At 37.0% G+C, this 24,346-nt stretch overlaps 1 protein-coding gene and 1 long non-coding RNA gene across 6 annotated transcripts in view; one reads left to right on the top strand and one right to left on the bottom strand.

Annotated features, from left to right (window-relative positions):
* LOC150105318 (zinc finger protein castor homolog 1-like) overlaps positions 1–24,346 on the top strand; it is a 360,761-nt gene that overhangs the window by 114,669 nt on the left and 221,746 nt on the right. For 4 of the 5 annotated variants that reach the window (XM_090394084.1, XM_090394080.1, XM_090394082.1 and 1 more), the window contains exon 3: positions 18,964–19,108. The gene's annotated coding sequence lies outside the window, so the exon portion shown is untranslated. Of the gene's footprint in view, positions 1–5,890; positions 6,058–18,963; positions 19,109–24,346 lie in introns of those variants that run through there. The other variant, XM_090394083.1, reaches the window with a different exon arrangement.
* Positions 1–24,346, bottom strand: part of LOC150105319 (uncharacterized) — a 257,298-nt gene that overhangs the window by 158,752 nt on the left and 74,200 nt on the right. The window lies entirely within an intron of this gene.

The raw sequence follows: 24,346 nt of genomic DNA, 5'->3' as shown, positions 1-24,346 counted from the left end.
TGAACTTCAACTTCCTATCTACTAACACTGCAAGATCCCTAGCCTCACCAGTTCTTCTAGCGTTATCCCATCAATATAATACCACATTGGATATCTAATCACGTCAAAGTGAATGACTTTACATTTATTGACATTGAACTGACAACACCCATTTTCCCATGCCCACAATTTCAGCCTGTTCAAATCATTCTGCAAGTACTGCATATCAGCAGCATTCCTGATTACCCAACCTATCTTTGCATCATCAGCAAATAACTATATGTTGCTTGTCAAATCCTTCCCAATATCATTAATGTACAGATTGAATAACAGTGGACCAAGCACTGATCCTTGTGGTACACCACTGGTTACCTTAAACCTTGCAGACTCAGATCCCCCGTATGTCACTTTTTGATATCAGTCAGTCATCTCTTATCCATGCTAATATTGTATAACCCAAACCCATTTTCTCCAATTTATGCAACAGTGTTCCATGCTGTATTCTGTCAAAAGCCTTAGCAAAATCCAAAAGTATCATGGTGTATCCATTCCCCTTGTCTAGTTCAGTGGTAACATTGTTATAGAATGTGAGCAAGTTACTAAAACATGACTTTTCCTTAGTGACTTCTCCTGTTTGCAGTGTTGTTCATTGCATAGTAGAGATTCACTGTCGACCCATTTCTGAATGCGAGTCCTAACCAATTTTTCCAAAATCTTCACCACCACTCGTGAGATACTAATTAGTCGATAGTTGGATATATCGGTCTTTGCCACCACCCTTGTGCAATGGAATTACCATACATTCCTTCCATTCCTGCGGAATCTTCCCTGTTCTGAGACTCATATTAAACATCATATATACATGAGGGGCCTGCTTAAAAAAAAGATCATGGAATTGAGATTGGCGGTATTAGTCTGGCTTAAAGTACCCCCCCCCCGCTTCTGTAGCAATATAATTTGCCTATTCGTTTTCTGCTGAAAAAAATCACCGATATCAGCTTTCGGAATATCCTCGATGCCAAGTCTGTGACCCCCCCCCCCCGAGACTATATTTATATCGAGGGGAGGTTGCAAATCGGATGAATGTGGAGAATGATGTCCTTATAGGAGCCCCTTTTTGGTTAAAGGCATTCGAGTCTCACAAGCACAAAAAATTCCAATATGGCTTGCTATTTTCCTATAATTAGCATTCTGATCTAACTAGGTTATGACTTCACTTGCACAGGTATGTCGTGCACAACAATCAGCACATGCGGTTAACATCAAACTATACATCCAGTCTATATAATTTTTGAATAGATCTCTTCTTTATAGGAACTTTTCAAAAGAGGAAAACATCTCATCCCGACACATTCGGAGTCATTCCCGCGTCTCTTAGCAACAACAGATCAAATGTGAACACTTCAAAGGATCGCGTGCAGAGATAGCCCGCTGGGAAAGGGGGAAAATTAAATCATGAACGTGGATTCGAAAGAGGAAATAATGGAGAGAATACAGAGAGGTCAAAGAGGTCAAGGGCAGAAAAACCTTCAGGAAGAATGGGATGCGGAAAATTTGAAGAAAAGTAAAGTTCTTGAAGAGTTAAGACAAAATTATGATAGAGAGAAAGGAGGAAAAATTATTCTCCCCCCCCCCGGTCGTGATATTTTTACTGAGCATATTAATCTCAGGATAATAATTATGCAAAGGCAGACGTGCGTTTTAATTTTTGTTCTCCGACTATGTGGTCATCATCCGTCGATTTTGAAATTGCAAATATAATGGATTACAAACACCACAAAGAGACAGTTCTTCTTTTGACATTTGCTATTTTTTATTTTATTTTAAAAAAAATTAATTATATTTTCAACAACAGATGTGTAATCCAAGACTTACAGCTCATCGTGGTTAAAAAAAAAAAAGTATAAGATTACAACATAACAAGACATATAGCAAAACAATGCACAAAAGATTCACAATGACAACCTATTGTGATAACACGTACTTAAATACAGTTTTTTGTCGCCCTTGAAAGGTTGTCAAAATATTGTACGTAGTTATATATCGGGAATTTGGTTTCTATTCCACAATGGAAACCAAACATGAAAGTTTTTTATTCACTTGAGGCATACCGGACAATAAAATTCATTTCTTACTTAAAGACATTGACAACATCAATCACTTAGGGATTTAAAACAACAGTGTGTTGGTTGGAGAGCTATTACGCTATCCAATTGGCCAACCAAGAAGCAGTTATATTATCTTTGCTTCGTATTAATATCTGATATCGAAGAGCCTCCATAGCTCAACCAGTATGGACGAAGTCCTTGAGTTGGAACACCTGGGTTCGGAAAACCCTTCATCGGAGTTTTTCAACTAGGATGAGTTAGCCAGTCTTAATCGGATGTGGCAGGTTCATCCGCAATCAGGCTGTCCAGCCAGGGGAACACTATAACCCGAGGGTTATAGGACTAACCTAGAATTATGGTTACAAAACCCCAAAGATACTTGGAAGGTCGTGGGCGCTTAATTGCCTGTTAGAACCACTGCATTCAAGAAAAGTGAGATCTTCTTAATTTCTTAAAAAAGTTTAGCCTTAAACTTTGTGAAGCATCTTAGAAATATTTCATAATTATACTCAGATATTTGGCGTTATTTTTTTTTTCCTTTCCGAATGCTTTCCGAAAAAAGAAAAAAAAAAAAAAGGCATTTACAGCCTCACGAAATGCAGTGTTGAAACAGCCTCTGGTATGTACCCATACAAAGTTTCATAGTAAGTTGATTCATATGGTCAATAGTTATTGAGGAAGGGATATTGGATTTTAACAGCACTTATACCTACAAATTCTAACGCTACAGGATCAAGATATTTAGATACACAGGCTAAAGATACTTGTAATTTAGAATGCAAATGGATAGTGGCTTGCAATCTGCCAAAAGCGAAGTGATAGTGAAAAACAGTGACCGAATTAGAAATCAGCTCAACGTACTTCCACAATCGTATTGTGGAAGTACGTACACAAGAGGCACAAGAAGTGATGACAGGGAGTGGAGTGGGTTAGTAAGAGGGTTCATTAATCATTTTAATTACGCTGTTGAACGGAGTCGGGAAGGTTTGGGGGTGATAAGTACTACTCTCAAGAGAAAGCCCATTTTTGGAGAGGGTAGTGGGAATGAGATGATGGTAAATGTGAATAGTAATATAAATAGACACTATCCTTGAGTTGTGAATCTATTGGAAAGTCATCAGTATGAGAAGAAATGCGCTCCGATAGAATTACGAATTAATAAAAATTAAAATGCCAGTTTAATGTAAAATAAAAATTTTAAATAAAAATCATTAAAAATAACGCAAGAAGAGAAAAGATGAGTAATTAAATCGCACACCTCTCAGAAAATTATATATGAAACAGTTATAAAATTGTTCATCCAGTTTCTGTTAGAATGAAGGTTTTGTGATCTGAATCCAATACCCTTGGAGGGTAATGGATGGCAATGCTGAACCAAGGAAGTAAACTGAGGTTCGGCTGTTGCTGTTATCCTGGGTGTGAGTTTTTGAGTTCGCTCCCTGAGGGTTTTTGCCTTAAGGGAGCACCTTGAGTCTCCGGGGAAGGTGTTCTCCGGCAGGGCCCGCTGAGGGGTTCTTGTCGGTGAATTATTTTCCTCGGAATTTGAGCGGTTCTGCTCAGGAGTCGGGGTGCTAGGATGGGGCGGCCGACACTGAGTGGAACCAACGCTGAGCGGTTCTGCTTAAACGGGGAGCCCGTCGGGGTGCTTGGACGGGGCGGCCGTCAATGAGTGGAACCAACGCTGAGACATGGACGGTCTTTCGCCCACTATGGAGTGGCCTAGAGATCGTCCGATTTTTTGAGATTTTACCCTTTACTTACTAATCAGGGTAATGGATGGCAGTGTTGTAGCCAATGAAGTTCTAACTGAGGCTCGGTTATTGCTGTTACCCTCCTGCCATGATCAGAGCTTTAATAGCCCAATAACACCTTATCCCTACACTGTCCTCTACAGATAACGGGGAAGATGAAAAGCATTCTTGCTTCGCCCCTTTAAGCCAGTCCTTATAAGGACTATAAGGACTGTTAGAATGCAGTATAGTGTCTTTGTTTTGATGTCGAAGTACTGATTGAAGTATTCGGTGTTAACTGAGAAACTTAATACTGTATTTTTTTTTAACGGAATTGCGTGATACGGGACATGTGACAACGGCTTATCGTTACAGCGGATTAACAAAGATAGCCAACTTTCCGCAGAAGCAATTCTTGATAGCTAGCCAGTTTAATTGGACATTCTTCTTTGATGTATATATTTTTGGGGGTGGAAGAGTACAGTTGTACTCTTCTAGCTTCTAATCCGAGTTACTATTTTTGTGCATTGTAAGACTACAAAACGTCAAACATAACCTGCACCGTTCCTGCTGCAAGGCAACTGTGACGTCATAATTGTAACAAAGAACGGAAATCGTAGCAAAATATAGTTTTTCAGTAAACTGAAAACAGTATTCACAGGTGAAAGTTCTCTACAATTTAGTGGCGCTCATTATTTTTCTTTTGCATTCCATATAACCTGGATGTGCTCTTGAAAGAAGAGGCGATGCGGAGTTTGGTTTCATGACTAGACTGGAGGGAAGTTTTTTTATGACGCTAGATAAAAATCGAAGATTCTGGTGGTGACATCAGCACAATAACACTCCCCCCCCCATTCTTTTGCATTGGACTATTCTTTAGACCAGCGTAGTCTAATATTAGGTATTATTGCCTATTATTTCTCGGCTGAATTTCGAGATTACGCCACTAGATACTTAACATCTGGCTTTTCCTTAACGTGAGGGTTCCATCTTAAACTAGAATTTTAATGCAATTTCTTTAATTAACACCAAGCATATTTCCTGGGGTGGTGTTACGCATGTTGGACACGTGTATGAAAGAATAAAGTTAAAATAATACGACGTGAATGGGGAAGTGTTAGATAATGCCGAAATGCTGCTTCGTTGCCCATCAATACAATTTCGTATTAACCCTTTCTTTCCGAATCAGGAGTCAAGGGTCACCGACCACGGCCTAATGAGAAACATCATTTGGACTTTTTAAGGGCGTCCTTGCCACAAAGCAGTTCCAATTAAGGGTGCCTTATTAGACCCCCCCCTTAAGAAGAAGATACGTCAAGCAAAGGAAACCTGTGTTTTTCGCACCTCCGCCCACCTTCTCGTCTAATCCGCCGTGCGGTAAAAGAGAAAGGTAACAGGGCTTTACCCCCGCAGCTGGTCTACCGAACGCTAATCTCTCCGCAGGTAATGGGTCATGACGGTCAATTTTCCGATTCACCTACTACACCGTGTCTGTCCGTATCTGTGGTCACACACTTGGTTAGGCCGTCGGCGGCTTGTGACAGAAACTTCGGAACCTGCACGTGCGCGGAGGGGGGGGGGGGTTTCTCGAACGCTTTCCTTTCCCCCCCATTCTGCTGTATGTACCCGACAAGAAAAAAAAAATAAAAGGGGGAAGGGAGAGACAGACACCCGTACACGCACACAAACAACCCTTCGAGGCAGAACTGATGAACGGCCCTAAATTAATGGGATATTTTTATTATTTTTTTTTAAAGGAGACAATCATTTCCCCTTCTAACAAGAGTCAACCACTTAGCTGGCGAGGCGACACCAAAGATCCGCCCCTTCCCTTATTCTTTCAAATCTCCCTCCCCCCCTCCGGTTTAACTTTTCCTCCCTCCGCGCTACAAGTCCGCTGCTTCCGTCGGCTCATTACGACTCCGCTGTGAAATTTACAGCGCGGGTGACGCCGTTAGCCTCGTTGCGTGTGCCGGTTGGGAGCTCCTCCTCCTCTAGCGACGACCAGATCGCAGTGCCGCCTAGCGACGGCGGTCGTGGTGCAAGGAATGGGTTTGTCCGGAGAGAAAAGACAACCGAGTTCTACATACGGAGTTGCACGTTTGGCGTTAATGTAATTTGGTGTCGAGGGGGGAAAAGTAGTTCTGTTGGGGGACCAGTGGGTGCTCATGCTGGATGCAGGCTACGATCGCTTCTTACCCATTGTTCGGAGTACACGGAGACATCTTCGAGTGAACACAGTAAGAATTAGTTTTTGGTAACATTGTTCAAGAGTTTATTGCGTGCATTGATAACTCCTTCTCACCCTTTGCGCCCCGGCTTACACGCAAGCGGGCGCACACCGAAATTTCCCAACAAGGCTAATTTCGATTGCGTTGAAGTTTCACTCTTTTAATTATAGAAGCATTTTTGTTTGTCAGGTGCCACATGTATCGCTAGACTCCTTCATACTTTATTTACGAAGTCTGAATAGTTTAATTACTGTGATGTGCTTTATGTGAAGAGCAAATGAAAATTATTAATTGAAAGGCCTCATTAATATCCCTGTAGCAAAGTCGACAAAAAAAAAAAGTTTAAATTATTTTAATTACATAAATTGTTATGAAGCTATTTCGTGCTGGATTTCAGGACTTTATCAAAGTCCCACTGGTTTATAAAAGCCACGGTCGGGGGACCGTGGCTTCTACGATAGAACATTGAACTTGGTCGTCTTGAAATTACACTGGAATAAGTTCCTTAATGGCCTTTCCCATTGATACGATGAAACTAGTACAGCAGGTAGGATATTGTTGAAACAATCAGCGAAAATCCCAGGCTTCTCAGCCTACACTGACGACCTTTAGAATTAGCATAACTTCATTGTGGATATACATGATGAATTTTAGTAGTCGTATCGTATTTAAGCTAGAAAAATGTGTTAAATGGGTCGCGAGATATAACCAATGTAGTTTATCACGCAGTTTGTCTCTCCTGTTGCATCGTTATAATATTTTTGATGGATTTTAGACGTCCGTGCATACCTGTCAAAATGTCACAAGAAACTTCGTAACAACTGCGTACGCCAGTGTTACAGCATTTCGTTTTTTATAAACGTCTTGCCATTACCTTGCTCCTTATGTGAAAATTCCAATTGGAGATGATCACATGACAGTAGCGTGACTGTCATATTACGTGATTTAAGGGAAATAGTTGATGATTTAGCACTTGAGAGTAACACAAAATGACAAATTTTATTCTCCTTTCAAGTAATGAGATGGCAGCGCGTGAAGTGGAATACCGATAAACACGCACCATGTTTGGAAGTTCCCCGCGGGGGCCATTTTTGCTGATCTTTCACTGAGATGTGATTTTACCTAAATCGCAATGTCGTATTCCAGACCGTCCTTTGTTCCCCCCCCCCCTCACCCATCCACTGTAAAACTTACAGGTGAAGTTTGTTTTTCCTTTGTGTAGACAGTACGTCTATCATTCATTTCCGTTAACCTATCTGTCATAATAAATTGGCACCTGGACTATGTTCCGGCCTAACAAATTGTTACCAATATTTCGTCTCCATTTGCCACCTGGACTGATTATAATCTGTCCCTATTTCTTTACTACGTACTCCAGATCATTTCCTAGCGGTTAACCCATCCATTCTTTATTCTGGTGACTAATGTCGTCTGTCCTCAATTAGTTTTTCTGGCCACGTCAACAAAAATCACCCAGATTGCTACCACCTTTGTTTTGAAGAGCTCTTGCGAGGATCAAACTATTGACCCATAAATGATTGCATCTAAAGTGTCTGAATAAAGCTGTTGTGTACTTAATTGATGTGACACATATATCCTATTTAATTTAGTCCTTTTTTTCTTTCTTAGTATTAAAATTAGGGTGCTCCGGAAATTGTGTAACGTAACCTTATACCCCATTGGTGATTCAAAATGACAATAATAATTTTATGTCAACCAACAGTTCTGCGGGCATATCCTTTCGTGTTTTCTCAATATGCATTCAAAACTGACGTATTTCGCCCTTTAAAAATATATACATATACAAAGTGTTATAAAACAATATAATTCACATCTACAAACTTGAGGGAATCCTTTAAATACCATACTAAATTCTGGTATTTCCATACATTTGATAATCTTCAACCCTCCTCCACATCTCCAGCAAAGTCTTAAATCAACAATTGATTCTATAATAAGATAGATATTCTGTATTGAAGGGAATGTTATATTTACGTACTTTGTATTATTTTATTTTAGCGATTCCCCATTATTTAGATCAGGAGAATTCATTATTTATTATTGATATTTGTTTGTCTGGCTTATTCCTTCCCATCATTCCATCTGATTGACTACTGGCATTTCAATGTCTTTTGTTCCTGCTTTGATAATCATAACCTTAAAGATGTCAAAGATTTCCTTCCATAGCTCGCAAAAATCCTCGTTGAAAAATCTGAAATAAGCTTATGCAACTATTGATATAAAATAACTATTGGTGTACGAGCTAAATTAAGAATAGGAATACTATTTTAAGGAAAAGCATTAATAATTAAATTGATAATAACGTTAATAATCATGTTAAGACTTATTCTTAACACAAATGTCGTTACGCTATTGTTATAATCAATGCCGACTGAGAAAAAAATCTGTACTATTGAAATAATAATAATGTACGTAGCATAGCATAGATAATCTTGGTGAATTTTCTGTTTATAATAAATTTGCTCTTATTTGAGATTGTCGAATGATTTTTGAAACTTTTTTACAACAAAGAAAGACAAACTTAAAGACCAGTACAACTAAAATAGGCGTCCTATCTCCATCCTGACTCTTTCCGGAGGTCAGCAAAAATTGTTTTGATATGGGAAACCACACGTCATACACACACAAAAAAAAGCATTTGATATGGCCATAATTGTACGTATCCGATCAAAGAATGAACTTAGAAGCTCACACTTCCTGTTTATGTGATATTTCCGCTACCATATCTAAAGAGAAAGGAAAACTGATGCAGAAAACTACAGGAATTGACTGGTGTTTGTTGCGTTACCAAAGCTAAATATAAGTGTCCAGAATTAATACTTACCATGCCAGCTACATGGTAAGTATTAGAAAGTACTGCATTATTTGAATTCCAATTTTCGATTTATTTTTACGTATATTTACGAAATAATTTTGTCAGTGATATTACGGCTCTAAAAATTGTTAGTCATATCATACAAAATTGATCAAAAAACAAAGAGACGTAAACAGCTAATTGTACACCTTTTTTTTATTTTTATTTTATTCTGTCCTAACTACATCAGTAACACTCGCTTGCCAAATGTTTAACCTCGTGTGGTGGCCGGGATAAGAATAGCCTCACTATAGCCCATGCATGTCGCACGAGGCGACTAAAATAAAATAGGTACCCAGGGAGAGCAATGGACGGCAATCCTGTATCAATGAAGTTTTGACTGAGGCTCGGCTATTGTTGTTACCCTCCTGCCATGATCAGAGCCTAGAGCCCTATATTACCCTATCCATATATTTTCTTTACAAATAACAGGGAATATGAAAAGCATTTTTGCTTCACCCATCTAGCCAAAAAAAAAAATTTTTGTAGTTACAGACTAGATGTCTTTTACGTGTTCTTAGAAATAAGTGCTAGGATTTTAATCAGAAACGATATCTAATAAAATATATTTAAATAAAAAAGGCATGTTATTTTCACATATAATAATATGGCTGATTAGAAAGAGAAGACGTTCATATGTGACTAGTTAACTGTTAAGTTGTGAATAAGCAGTTCCAAAGATTGACATTATTTACTGGTTAGCAGATCTGACTGCCATACTACTGGTCAGTAGTTTGAATAAAGGACCTCTAATCTCGCCATCCGTATTTGCGATCTAGATAGCTTAGCCCAACGTCCTCAGCTTGTCACGTGAAATGAAGTGACTCATTACACAGCTCTGAAAATGAGTTTATTAAAAGTACACAACTAAATATCAGCAAGGAGGAGAGATGGGATGCCGAAAGGAGACTACTAGTTAAGCTGGCTGTTTACTAATAATTACAAAATGAGATTAAATAATGTATATAATGCAGGTTTGTATAACTGCAACTTTCGATGAGAGCATTCTTAAAGATGTGTGTGGTGGGGGGGGGGGGGGGAAGGGAAGCTAATATAATGTGAGAATGTCAAACGCAACGAGCCGAACTCACGCCGATTACTAAAATCTAACATTTTTTAATTAATCATATCAACTAAGCTCAGAATAGAAAGAGGATTGGTAACTAAATCTTGTACGGCTTTGCATGTATCACAAAGGGTTGAACAGACTGCATGCCTGTTACGAGTAGGATTGGTGTGGTGAAACGCTTGGTTAATCTAGTGTCGCCAAGTTCACTTTGGCTCCCGACGCAATTTAAATGATGAAAATGCTGTGACCAGTGTAATTTTGACTTTGTTTCTACGATCACCAGATAACCTTGTAAATATCTTAGGAAATAAAACAAGAAAATATTCAAGATAGTAGGAGTGGGCCGTTAATATACGTTGAACACATCAACTGGCTTAAGAGAATGCAGTGTCATTCACTGAGCGAAATAAACAACTCCCTTTTGCAAAAGGTCATCTCGGGTTAATCTATCGAAATGCTTTCATCTGTTACATCGTCGCCTCAGAGATATTTCCCAGATTGTGACTTCTGTGTAAAGAATTATAGAAAGAAGAATATCGATGAGCTTCCTGATAACTTTGGAGAGTGTAAAATGTAGCCAGTGAATGTATAGAGTGTTTGCATCCCTTGCCAATAAAAAAAAAATCAAAAATAATGTTTTAACAGTGTAACTGGCTATAAAGGTTCATCCATAAACTTCGTATAGCTATCAATGGACGTTTTAATAGTTCCTTGCTGTGAAAGAAAGCCTCTAAAAACGTTAGCGGTCTCATAAAAGAATAATAATACTTCTGAATCCCTAATATCAACCAGAGTGCACGCTATGAACCATAATAATATGGTATGATAGATTTAATTCGTTAGCTCAATCTAAAGAAAACAAATGACTGGATAGAATCAATAGTTCAAATTACGCCACCAATATCTTACCTCTATAATATTTATTTTCTCTGTAGGGGAGAAACCTGGATTTAATCCCACAACTTGTCGAAATCGCCCATGAACACACCAGTGCATACATAAGTACTAATTAGTATTTATGTACTTAGTTCTGAAGTTATTAAGGTTAGGAACATTGCTTCATTAGTAACAATGAATCCTTCCCTTTGGAAAAATCAGTAGTATTATAAAAATATAACAGCAATAATGATATCGATACCAATTCGTTTTAAAATGACCATTAGTGTTTGAACTAGTTGTCCAAATTTATGTAATTGTGCGTTTCTGCATCAGATAGTTTTGTGATGAAAGTTATATTTTATTGTGAAAAGAATTCCAAATGAAGTTGCAATAGTGGGATTAGATAGCAGGCTAGTGAACTGTATTGGAAATTCTTTCCGATAGATGTCAGTTGTGTGTATAAATAGATCTATCAGACAGAATTTTCGATCCAATATCAAGGAAAAGGAAGGTCACAAGTGGATCTGCGCTTTTTAGCCTTTATGTCAGTGTTTCCCAACATGGGGCGTATGCCCCACAGGGGGAAATTTGAATATTTTGGGGGAAATTAGAAAATGATGTTGCATTCGTCACCTCAACACCGATATATTCAAAAAACTCACCATTGTCGGCGATAAATTGTTGATGTTGCAACCCTGACTTTTCGAGAAAAAAAGCTGACATCACCAGTACAGCAGTCAACATAAAGACAGTATCAAGAAGAACTCTCAGAAAAGCAAAATGATGAGTCTATTAGAAATTTATTCAACATAAAAGGCATGGCTTTCTGACGAGACAGAAACGAAATACCGAACTTCAACTAGTTTTGCAAAAAAAAAAAAAAAATACTGTTGCCCTTCCAGTCGTCATATTTAGTTGAATGTGGCTTGAGTGCTGTAAATGACTTGTTACTGGGAAAAAAGAAATCATCTGGATATCACAACCCATGGGGATTGATTGAAAATATACTAAATTAGCATCCCAAATAAGACCTCTTTGCATCAAGCTCAAGGATCTCATTAACTTGGATTTTATTTTCCCGAGTTCAGATCGATTTATGTTTTATAATATACAAAGTGTAATATAAAATTTATGTGCATTGAAGAAAGTCAAATTAAAAACAGTTTTATCTTTTTTATTTAAATTACATATTTATATTATACTTTTTCAGAACTTGGCTGATTATTATGCTGGGTGGGGAGCATAAAAATCTTCGAGGCATTGCGGTGGGGCATGATTCAAAAAACGTTGGGGAACTGCTTTATGTGAATGATATTTTCACTCTTGCAGGGAGATATCCAGTTAGTACACATGATGTGAAACTTGAGTTTTCAGTAATAGTTCCGATTTGCTAGCACTTCAGGGGGATTTCTGGAGTCCTGCCCAAGGTTTTGAAACTTGGGATCCACCGATGAGAGGCTGCATACCCTGCTGGTGGGTCCAGAAGAAGTGGACTGAGCAAGGAATCTTGAGGTAATTGTCCATGAAAATGTGAAGTTTAGGGGAAATATTACAAAGGCAATGAAGGTTACCAATAGGATTTCTGTTGTACTGAGGACTTTTGACCAATAGAAACAAGAGTAGCGATTCCTTTGTATAAAGCTGCTCAGGCCGCATCTGGATTTCTGTGCCCAGATCTGGTCATCAGGATTAAAGATGATAAATTAACCGTATTTCATATTGTGGAACAAGGGCAAGAGATCATCCTTAGAAATTGGAAAAGGAGGTGATGAGTGGGCTGGCGAGAGGTGGCTTTTTTACATGTAATGAGGTTGGGCCATCGAGTTCGTTACATAAGGTGGTGAATGAATTTAAGGAGTGGTGTGACAGACTGCTCATTATCTAAGAAAGGCCTTCCACGATTAGTCTTTTGACTCTCTGACTTTTTGATGTTCCAAATAATATCTTAATGGTATATATTAATAAATCATGTGAATCTCGCCTACCAAAGGTTGTAAATGTATCGGCAGTTAGCCCAATCAATAGGCTGAGGTCTACACAATTCAGTAACCTTCCTCCTAAGACCAATCGCGGGATTCTTCGAGTGGCTTAAGACCACCACTAAGCGGACAGTGATAATCTCGTGCAGAGGGATGAAATTAAACATTGAAGACATTAATGAACACCATTGCCAGAGTAGGATTCAACACTAGGACCGTAAAGTGGAAAGAGGAGACCATCTAGTTGATGAACCGAGCTCGAAATCGTTTCCACTTTACAAAATTGTGTGTCCATAAGAACGTTTAAATCCATAAATCCCACTCGCCGAGCAGCGATGCGATAATGTCAAGCCCACAACACTTGTCGAGGAATAGTTATAATGAATATTGAGACTCGTATTTTCTTAATTAGTAAGACGTGTTTAGTGAATAGAGAGAAAGGCGCGTGGAGAGGAACTATTTCACGGACTGCAAAAATGTTTCTGGTTGACTTCTGAACATTAAGATAACCTGCGAACCTCCTTGTTTAAATATCCATGAGCCCCAAATGTTATTTCATCATCTCGCTTTTACATGTTTTTTTCCCCATATTAGCATCATTTGTTGACATCTTCCTGAAGTGATATGTACTCACTTCGTTTCTGGGGGCTCCTCTTTGAATCTGTAGGAAATGCAACCCAGTTTTTAAGCAGTACAACAGAAACAGAAATATATCGCACGTATTATTATTATCTACTGAATGCAAATAATTTCATTAGTATATGCTGAAAACAGACATTACATTATTTATAAGAGTGCACAGGTTTAGACCAAAACCATCCATTAGTAATATTTAAAATTTATTAATAAATTCTAGTCAGTGTTATGACCATTCAAATTAAATTGTAATTAATGAAAAACGAAATTAATGTACATTTTTAATTAAAAAAAAACAACTGAATATCTAATAAAATAAAAGGTTTTGAATTTTGTCAAACAAAAAAAAAATGTCTGATCTTTGGGCCCCTCGCTTTTTTTTTATCCCCTGTTGATATAGCGTTATGTAATTTATGGATTAGCCATAATGGCGTAAAACTGGATCCGCCATTTTTTTTTTCAAGAGTTCATTGTCAACTGCTTTTTTCTTCTGATATATGGAACATCGAAAGAACTTAAATATCATCAAGCAAATAATAATAATGTATAAACCGAGATATCGGTGTTGGTATTACTGTAGTCAGAATGCAAACGAATATGTAGTATTCCATCTTCCAAATTAAATATGTGAATTTGGATATTATAATACTTATCTATTCTATAAGGAAAAGCTTTGGTTTGATTGACGAGGGAGCAAACTCATGCAATACCACTTAGTATTTTCCAGTATGAATTTCTGTCATTCTGAAATAATAATGTAACTCATATGAAAATTACAATTCATTATTTATTATTTAAATAAGTGAAAGAGTTTTGGAAAAAATCTTAAAATATAGCACACACCTCCTTAAATTCATTATAGTAGGCATATAGAAATATGCATGTGTTACAATAGCAATGCTGAAGGTAATTGATTCATTCAATCCAATACCCTTGGAGGGTAATGGATGGCAATGCTGTAGCCAATGAAGTTCTAACTGAGGCTCGACTATTGCTGTTACCCTCCTGCCATGATCAGAGCTTTAATTGCTCAATAACACCTTATCCGTACACTGTCCTCTACAGATAACGGTGAAGATGAAAAGCATTCTTGCTTCGCCCCTTTAAGCCAGGTCCTTATAAGGACTTTAGCTTTATAAGAAATTTTTTTATAAAATAAAGATAAGTCAATTGAATTTACAAAGGCGATACGCTAGGCCTACTGCCGCTAGTATCGCCATTGTTTTATATCGTGACATCTTATTGCTGGTAGACACCTTAGTGTGTCTACGGGATTTGCTAGTGTACCCTCAAAAGTCCACAGGATTATCTTTACCTGCTCGGAACACCTGAGCAATCTCTACTCTTTCTCCATCTGTGTCTTAACACATTTCTAAATTATTGTAATGGCAAAACTTCTGAATGAAGCCAAATTCGAGGAAGTATACATGGAATTCCTCAGACTAGGAAAGCTGCTGAGTGATAATTGGACAGGAAAAGTCAAGCGCTTTGACTTTTCCTGTCCAATTTAAGATTTAAGATACCAATTCAAATTGGAATCAGTCAACGAATTATCTTCTGACCACAGTCCCATAGTACTTAATCTAGGTTCATCAGATCAATTCTCTCCTCTGCACACATTCATACCATGGGACAAGTTAGGCAAGGTTCTTCCCGATCATATTGGTCTGGTGACCAACATCAGTAAAAAGGAAGAGATTGACACAGCAATAAATAACTTAACCATACAAATTCAGAAAGCAATAGAATCAGTCAGACAATCCACTGTCTTCCACCCAATCAACCGTATCCCTGAAGAAATCATGGATCTAATCAGAGCAAAAAATAGAGCCAGGAAGAGATACCACAATACCAGATCTCCACAAGATAAAACAGTATTGAACAATCTAAACAGGCAGGTCCGAGAAGCTCTTCAAAAACACAGAAACCATCAATGGGAAACCAAATTGGCTAACACCAATACTGAAGATCATTCTGTGTAGAAATTCTTAAGAGCAATCCGCACCAAAAAGCAACTCATATCCCCTATACAAACCAAGAAAGGGATAGTTCACAAAGATGAAGAGAAAGCCGAAGCACTAGTAGATAACCTAGAATCTCAGTGCAATCCATCTTATACAAATCTAAATATCAACCTTATGTACAAGATTCATCGTCATGTTAGGACAACCTTAAGACAGAACACTGATAACTCCGAACATATCACTCCTACAAATCCAGCAGAAATAATAAATATCATCCCCCATCTAAACAAAAAAAAAAGCTCCAGGACCGGATGGTAACTAACAGAATAGTAAAACTACTTCCGAGAAAGGCCATAGTCCATCTCGTCAACATTACAAATGCCATCATTAGATTCCAGCATTTCTCTACTACATGGAAAACAGCCACAATCATACCACTGAAGAAGCCAGGAAAAAATGCTCACCTTTTCGAAAGCTACAGGCCCATAAGCCTGTTGTCCAGCCTCGGAAAGGTGACAGAGAAAGTGATCATCTCAAGATTCCAAGCAGAAACAGATAAGTTAGGAATTTTGTCTAATGAACAGTTTTCGGCTTCCATAAGGCCCATAGTACAGCTCAACAAGTGCACCGGCTGGTAGAAATCATTACTAAAGGTTTCAACTGGAAACTCAATACAGCTGCCATCTTCATCGACGCAGAGAAGGCGTTTGACAAAGTATGACATCAAGGCCTTCTCTACAAACTGATAAAATTTAACTTTCCAGTCAAGTTAATAAAAAAGAATACATTGTTACCTGAAAGACATGTATATGCAGGTCAGGGTCAGCAAAACGGTTTCGACCAGACGCAGGATTTCGGCAGGCGTACCTCCCGGATCTCTTCTGGCACCTCTCCTGTTTTCAATCTATGTAGGAGACATCCTTCTGAACCCAAGAACAACATTCACTGCATTATATGCAGATGATACTACACTGATGGCAAGATCACTGAGCCCAAAACTGGCAACTAAAAGACTACAAACTAGCATACACACTTTAGAAAAGTGGATGGCAGACTGGGGGGGGGGGATCCAAGTTAACCCACAGAAAAGCTCAGCTATATTGTTTACTAGAAAGAAAATCCATACCATGGAGGATATTTATTTATTGGGAGTAAAGATTCCATGGCAGACTGAAGCTAAATATCTTGGAGTGATTCTTGATAGTAAACTCCTATTCAGCAAACATATTAATTACATTACCTCAAAGTCATCCAACGTCTTAGCACAGCTCTACCCTATGATCAACAGACAAAGCAAACTGGACATGCAAACAAAATTAACAATTTACAAGATGGTAATTCGACCGGTCATCACTTACGCATCCCCAGCATGGAGCCACACCGCAAATTCAAACATTCTAAAACTTCAGAGATTACAGAATAAGTGCATGAGGATGATTCTGGATGCCCCTTGGTTTATAAGAAACACCTAGATCCATAGAGAAGTTAATATCCCTTATATCTCTTCCTTTCTCATGAATCTAGCTGAGAAGTTCTTTACCAAGACAAGTAACCATCCAAACCCGTTAATCAAGGAAGCCTCGGAATATAATGAAGCAGAAATCAAGAAAAATAAAATACCAAAGTCTATCTTAAGTTCAGCTGAACACAACCAACTTCACTGCCCTCAATGGGCGAGCATATAGCTCACAAACACGCCATTCAAAGTTCTTTCATTACAAGACAAAGGGGAATATGAAAAGCAATTTTGCTTCACCCATCTAGCCAGAAATGTTAATGTTAAATGTTGGAGGAGGAATCGACCGTGAGATGCGGTGATTAATACCCTTGGAGGGTAATGGATGGCAATGCTGTAGCAAATGTAGCTCAATAACACCTTATCCCTACACTGTCCTCTATAGATAACGAGGAATATGAAAAGCCTTCTTGCTTCGCCCCTTTAAGCCAGTCCTTTTAAGGACTTTAAGGGTATTTTATTGAAGAAGTTAATCGACCGTGAGATGCGGTAATTAATACCCTTATAGTGTAATGGATGGCAATGCTGTAGCCAATGAAGTTCTAACTGAGGCTTGGCTATTGCTGTTACCCTTCTGCCACGATCAGAGCTTTAATAGCTCAATAACACCTTATCCCTACACTGTCCTCTACAGATAACGGGGAAGATGAAAAGCATTCTTGCTTCGCCCCTTTAAGCCGGTCCTTATAAGGGTATTTTATTATTTCTTTGTCCAAGGAAATTCAAGTGAATAATTTCTATTATTATTTCTCTAATAATGCGATCAAAGAATCCTAAGCCTCCTGATACTACCACGGTAATTCTAAAGATATTTTTTTCTAATCCTATCTTTGAATTGCTTATCAAATACAGTAAATTAGCATAATTAAATATCTTAGTCCTTAACAATGCTAATTTTTTGGTGAGAAGTTTGTAACTCACCTGCTTCTAGATTATGCGGATGATTTAAGTCTTTTGAAGGAATTTTAGTTAGTTATTCACATATGACGTCAACAGATGCCGTATGATCCCACAAAGTTTTTGGAGTGAAGTCCTGCTAGAAGTGATAAGGTCGTGGATGCTCTTTCCACACACAGTTAGGACAATCATCAATATCCATTGACATGACTGTATTCGAACGAGCAGCTTTTTTGGATGCAGAGCGGACACGCTAACCAGTCCATATGTCTACCCCGAAATTTTCAGCTTCCATGGGACTTTTGGACCATGGAACGGAATCGACATGCGGTTTTTTTTTTTTTTGTATTATTACACTTAAACCCGATTAAAAAATATTTTTGAAAATTACCATAAGCGAATACGAGTTTTATATGAGTTACAAAGGTCTTAAACAGGTTTTCAAAATAAAAAAGTTAAATTAAATTTTTAATCTAAATTAAAACATTGCGATTTTCTTAAGAATTCCGCTATTCTTCTTAAGTTATATGTGAAATAAATGATTAATGATTAATAAATGATAAATGATTAACTGTTTTTTTATTTAAAAAAAATGTATCAAGAAATTAATCAACTGCAGCATGATGTACTCCGTTCTCTTCCTACTTGTCAGAATTTTGTTAATTTTTATGTAACCCAATCTCTAATTAGCTTTCATATATACCGTAATGATAATAAACATCTCAAGTATAAAATTTTCTGAAATATGAAGATATTCGAAAACTGAACAGCATTTATTACACACTAGATTTATAATAGAAAGGATAATAATTTGCTAAGAGATAATCATCCATTGTTGTTAATTTAATATTTGTTTAATATTTCAGATTCATGGTGTGGGATATATAGAAAGTATTTCATTGAAAAGCTTAGAAATATGCAGCACGGTTTACCCATGAATATATTTATAAGTATAAATGCACACTTTTATTATATCCACATACTTAAATTAACTCGCTAACACTTTGAATGCGTCAATTTATAGCTAACCTCCACTTTCTTTAACTATAAAGCTGTGTGTAGGAAACTAGCATACTCATTATTATTAACGTTTGTTTTAGATTCACAACCGGGAAGATAAAGTTTATAAGCTGTTTTCCCAAGGAAATCATTGCGAGCTGTGTCTTCCAGAGAGATCGAAGTAATTGAATAGACATGCCGAAGAGGTAATAACGTCAAAGAGGAATGAACAGTAATATCATCAACGTAAGTATATTTATATAAAGTTTACTTAAAAACAATATAAGCTTTCGTATTTCTCACTCGGAATACAAACTGGCGTTTACACTAGGGTTGGGAAAGGTCTTAATTTTTCAAAACGAGAGCACACGACCCTTGAGCATGGGTTAGTTGGTGTTGCACAATTCAATCCCGAAAGGGAATAGCATTTTCTTTCTTTCATTGAGGTTTTGGAACTATCTAGTCTGTGTGAACCTCTTTACAGTTGAGTTAGAAATAATGTATTTAAACATATTTTATCTCATTAAGAAATATTTTATAACACGTTTTTTTTTGAATGCCATCGTGAAGTATGTATTTATATCGTAATGTCTGTATAAAGGTTTGCAGGAAAACTACTTTTACAGGAGGAGAATCAGCATTGTTTGTTCTTATTGTATTTCTTTATAACATATACAAAAAAAATATTATTTTTTGTCGTTCTTTCTTTGAAGGACTTTGGTGAAGCGTTGCATGCTTATGTTGGGATAACGTTCAGGATACGTAACTCTTTATCTTTGGCGTTTCCATTAGAATTCTGATACGCTATTTTCCCACGATTTTCCAACTCCAGAAATATGATATTTTATTTTAAGCATGTAATCCAACTTATTTGATTTTCCCCCTTTCGTGGTCTCCTGCCTCGAACTCTTCCACTGAATGCTATTGGGGCGTATATGTCAATTAATGTACAATACGATGAACATGTCCACATCATTGGAGCTATTTTTTGTGACTGCATTTATTATAGTGTCGTGGCAAAACTATATTCAAAATCACCAGCAGTTTTTCAAACATCCTTTTGTAATCCAGAATAAGGAACAAATTCTTAGTATAACCGTAAAAGGGGTGGGGTATGAAGAGGTAAATATGTTAGCCTCGATTTTATTTTTCAAGGAATGCTATATACTTTTTTGTTAATTCTTAAAAGCTGGCTAAAACGAACTTTTAATAAAATATTAAATCAATAAAAAATCTCAGTACAATATCCTTTTGAATATCTTACAAAATAAATAGTAGAGATGGGCCTAATACTCGTCAACAATAATTGAAATAATTTATCTAAAACTTATTTGCGTAACAAACAGGAATTATGAATTACTGGAGATATAAAAAGCGATATTGATTGCAATAAGCCGCGTGTTCTTTTTTGAATTAATTGTTTGGTATCTTCGTTATCCGAATGCACCAAATAATTACATATTTCGTAAACATCAATTAATGCAAAGTTCAAACTCATAAGCTTTATTTCATAATAGGAGAAAAAAACGTAATACAGTATTTCATTACATATTTTCATTCGAATTATACTGATTCACAGTATAACTTTTGGCAATCAAGTTATACTGTGGATCAGTATAATTCGAATCGTTTAAGGGCTAGTGTGATAGCGTGTTGACTTATCGTCTTGTAGGTATAAGAAATACACCAAGGAATTCTTTGAAATATTTAGAGAATAGGCTGTGGCTAATCTGTGGTAATGGCGTGTTCTCTCCATCGATGTAGGCCTTGTTTGCATCCCATCTAAATCGTGAAGAATCTTGAAGAAAATGTTGACAAATCATGGGGCTTTTCATCCCATTAAAAACCAGTAAACTAACTGTAGAACCCATGCGATTAACAATGTAATGCACTGACATCGTAGCTTGGGGTTTCTGTTGTAATTTCAACCAAAACATTGGTTTAAAAGGTTACGTTTTTCAAGGAGTTCATTTCCAATTTCTGTTTAATTTTTGTTAACTGATGAATTTGGAACTACGTTATCATTTCTTGTCATCACCAAAAATTTGAATTTTTTTAAATGTAAATACCACCGAAAGGTTGTAATCCCGAGTGCGTGTAACCTATGTGGGGCCAAAGACCAAACAATGAACTTTTTTTAAACCATTCCAGTAAGAGTGGCGATGAGGGTCTCCTACCTAAAAACACAAACATCGTACGCGTTTGAATCATGGGACGATTTGAACCAAAAGGCTGTCGGTTGTACAGCGAAAAACGTAATTTGTCAATTAGGCCAGAGAATAAAAAATATTTTTGAAAAACAAAAGAATTTTATGAAAAACTGAAGATATGAAACAAAATTCTATACCTTAGCAGACCATGTAAGCATTGCAAAACACTTCAGTTATGAATGGTTTACATTAATCTGGCTTATCAGAATACACATCATTGGTGGATTCGTTTTCATTTATATAACATTAAAATTTATAAGATACAGAAGTCATACGATAATGAAGAAATTCCTAATGACTCATGTTACAAATGATTTTATATTGCTTTGTCATTCTCTGTGGTATTTTTAACGTGCAGGATATTCAATTTAAAAAATGCGATGCTCTATTTAAAATCTGTTGCTGCTTCAAGGCACTCGTGTTTACATCCTTAAAATCATTTATCATGAGAATGGATATCTTTTAAACAGAAACGATTCGCAATATCGTTTGTACATCAGCTTAAAGCAGATGACGTGGTTTGTTCAAATAAATCAATGGCTTGTTAATCTTATTTTATACTTCGTTTAAAAGCATATAAATTTGTGTGCTAAAATCCGCCATACAGAAGCTATTTCAACATTTTCTCTTTATTTACAGTATTTTTTCGGTCAGTTAATAACTGTTATAATAATTTACCGTCTTTAATGTGACCTCTAATACGGAAGAAAAGCGTAAATAACGTCCCAATCTTACGGAATTTTCTTTTAGTGACATTTCCTCACCTGTAAATGTAACCCGCCACCGGACCTTGACAGTAAAACAAACTTCAAAAATCCCCGAATGTGTTTTTGTCCACTTTATTATTCTTCCATCATCTGTATGTCGCCATTAACTTTCGTCCACTTCGTTTCTATCTGACATAAATGGCTTTCTTCAACTTAGCTCCGACGAATATTATAAGCACTATAAATGCATAAAAAGCAAAAAATATATCGTTGTGAGTGCACGAAAATATCATCAATCTAAGTTAATCTTGACGTTCGTCACCACCAGAGGGCACAGCAGATGGTTTATGTTAGCTGATGTAAACTAGATGGTCGTCCAAGGTTGCCAGAGAATGAAGATTGGGAAGAACAGGCAGACGCTTTCAGGTTTTGATGAGGTCTCTCTCTTCTTTTTATCTTTTAATATTGTATTTAAAGGCACTCCTAAAAATCCTTGTTTACACGATTATGTGGAAGGGGAGGAGAAGATTTATACTGTGGCCTTTTATGGTAGTTTTTGGCCTTGGAAAGTGAGCGTGGGAGAGATGAACCACCAGGCGTTACGAAAAGGAGTATCGCATACCCATGATGGATTCTCGGTTTACATCCACTTTTATTGTCCCTTGATTAAGAGTGAAAATCCAAATATCGTGCTTGAAACCGAACTCCTCCGAAATGCGTGCGTTTAAAGAATTGCCGTATGCGAGATCTTACTTATTAAAATGATCGTTTTTTGGTTACTGATTTTTCTCAGTACTGTTATTCAGTAGTGTGTACTGGTATTTGATTAAAAAAAAATAAAATATAAATAGTATAGAACGCGATATTTTATGACGTCACAATGCCTTATCCTTATAAGGACGCTTAAAGGGGCGAAGCAAGAATGCTTTTCATCTTCCTCGTTATCTGCAGATGACAGTGTAAGGATAAGGTGTTATTGAGCTATTAAAGCTCTGATCATCGCAAGAGGGTAACAGCAATAGCCGAGCCTCAGTTAGAATTTCATTGGCTACAGCATTGCCATCCATTGCCCTCCAAAGGTATTAATCACCGCTTCGCACGGTCGATCCACAGCACCACGTCACAATGCATTTTACATATGCGATTTTTGTAGTATTGTGACATGAAACAAATGAAGGTGTATTACTAAGTTTTTAGAATTTTTAACATATTCTTAAGAAATTATTTTTTAACTTTTATATTATATGAAAAATATAAGTTGCATTATTTTCAAATGAAATAAGATAAATTATATTAAAAAATAACGTGAAAATATTCATGATGCCAAACGGGCCCTGAGTCCAATTTTTGAATGCGAATTCTGAGTATTTTTGCCGAAAAGTTTTAAATTTTTCGAAAATTATCCGATACGTTTTGTAAAACGAAAAAAAAAAAAAAAAAGATTCAAAACCGCAATTTCCTTTATACACAATTATTAAACACGTATTATTCCTTATAGTTCTGTAAGACCAAATAGACGCTATGCCTTTATCAGAGAGAACTTTTTATAGCTGTTTGTTAACAAAACCCCGTTTTAAACTCATTCTCAGTCAAGTTATGATCCACTCCCACATTAACTAGTGTGTGGTATTATCTTGAAATGTGTGTGTGTGTGTGTCTCTTACACGAATGAGATAAAGGAGTGGACAATGGCAATAAGATTTTCACATCCATCATTGTAGACAAAAGCGAAGCAGGTCAAAAACCGCGGATAAGTTGTGAACTTTTATAGTGGGTGACCCCCTGAGAGTCCTGTTGCTATATGAGGAGTATGGGGACTGCCAATGTACACAAAAGACAAAATGTCATGTGACAACCGCATCTAATTCTGATATATGAACCTACTTACGGGATTTAATTTTAGTAATCAACATCGCAATGGTTTTTTTCTCAATTTTTGGAAGTATATGATGATTCATGAAAATGAACAGAGCAAGTATGCTAGTCAACGTCCACTATGACGTAAAATTTGCATTTAGGATAAATGAATAGAAATGTTTAATAAATCAAGGGTTTACACGTCATAAAAAAATCCATTAAGGTCATTCTTATGGACTTATAGGACAAAACCCTCAACCGCTAAATTCACAAAACCCCGAAAGTAAAGCCATTGGTTATAATTTATTGCGATAGTGGATATTTTCATTGTTTTAGTAAACCAGGTGTGGACCGCCAAAATCTTGATAACAGCAGTTACAATTATTAACAACAGAGACACCTTAAGTTCAAAAACTTATCTATGATCAAAGAAGAAAACTGGCTATCTGTGTTCTAAATCCTGCTTGGGATGTTTAGTATGCCATTGGCATTTGTAGCTATACATGCAGAGTCCATTCTAACATCCCTCTAATGCTGAATACAATTTTTTTTTTTTTTCGGGTCCCGTCTCTGACTGACTAACACCTGCAATTTTGCATGACAGGAACCCACCCGTGTCACTTCAGTTTGGGATAGAACTGTTTCTACTCATTATTGACGTCTGCTTAGAAAATAGTCTGCAAGACCACCGCAGAGCGGCGTCACTGTCG

This window comes from Typopeltis vanoorti, chromosome 6, assembly GCF_054136105.1.
Source record: "Typopeltis vanoorti isolate ZY-2024b chromosome 6, IOZ_Tvanoo_1.0, whole genome shotgun sequence".
Classification (NCBI taxonomy): Eukaryota; Metazoa; Arthropoda; class Arachnida; order Uropygi; family Thelyphonidae; genus Typopeltis; species Typopeltis vanoorti.
This window is presented reverse-complemented; position numbering and strand designations above follow the sequence as displayed.